This window comes from Rhincodon typus, chromosome 14 (genome assembly GCF_021869965.1).
Source record: "Rhincodon typus isolate 14 chromosome 14, sRhiTyp1.1, whole genome shotgun sequence".
NCBI classification, from domain to species: domain Eukaryota; kingdom Metazoa; phylum Chordata; class Chondrichthyes; order Orectolobiformes; family Rhincodontidae; genus Rhincodon; species Rhincodon typus.
In genome coordinates this window covers 24,951,088-24,951,809 of record NC_063345.1, presented here as the reverse complement: position 1 = coordinate 24,951,809, position 722 = coordinate 24,951,088, and positions in this window count along the sequence as shown.

The following is a 722-nucleotide window of genomic DNA, read 5'->3' as shown; positions in this document are numbered from 1 at the left end:
CCACCTATACTCACCTTTATTGGCTCCATCCCCGCCTCTTTGACCTGTCTGTCTCCTCTCCACCTATCTGCTCCTTTATCCATCTTCAATCCGCCTCCCCCTCTCTCTCTATTTATTTCAGAATCCCCTTCCCCTTCCCCATTTCTGAAGAAGGTCTAGGCCTGAAACGTCAGCTTTCCTGCTCCTCTGATGCTGCTTGGCCTGCTGTGTTCATCCAGCTCTACACCTTGTTATCTCAGTGTTTATGCATGTTCTTTCTGTCTACAAAGAAAAGGCGCCTGTTGATTACATGTAGTTTCCAGTCTGCACAAGTGTATCCCATTACAAGCCCAGCTGGCCATCTTAAATTGGTTTTCAGCATAATTCCTTGCATATTCAGAACAATACCTTGACCAATCAGAGTCAGCATGCTTTAAAACGTTAAACAAAGCTTGGCAGTTAATTGTCAGTCACAATCTAACTGTTGTATTCTTTGTGTCAACATCTCTACCAACAAGAGTCCTGTTGCCAAACAGTCAGCACTCTTCTCTCAAACAGGGTAAATGTTGTTTTCCCTTTACATTAGTACTATTATAAATTGTCCTGTTCAGCAAAACTCAAGTTTTGTTCTACCAAATGACTATCTGCATTGCTCTTTCTCAGACACACGGAAACAAATACTATTCATACCTGTATATCACCATTCACGTTTCCGTGCCCTTGCTGGTGTTGAGTGAAATATG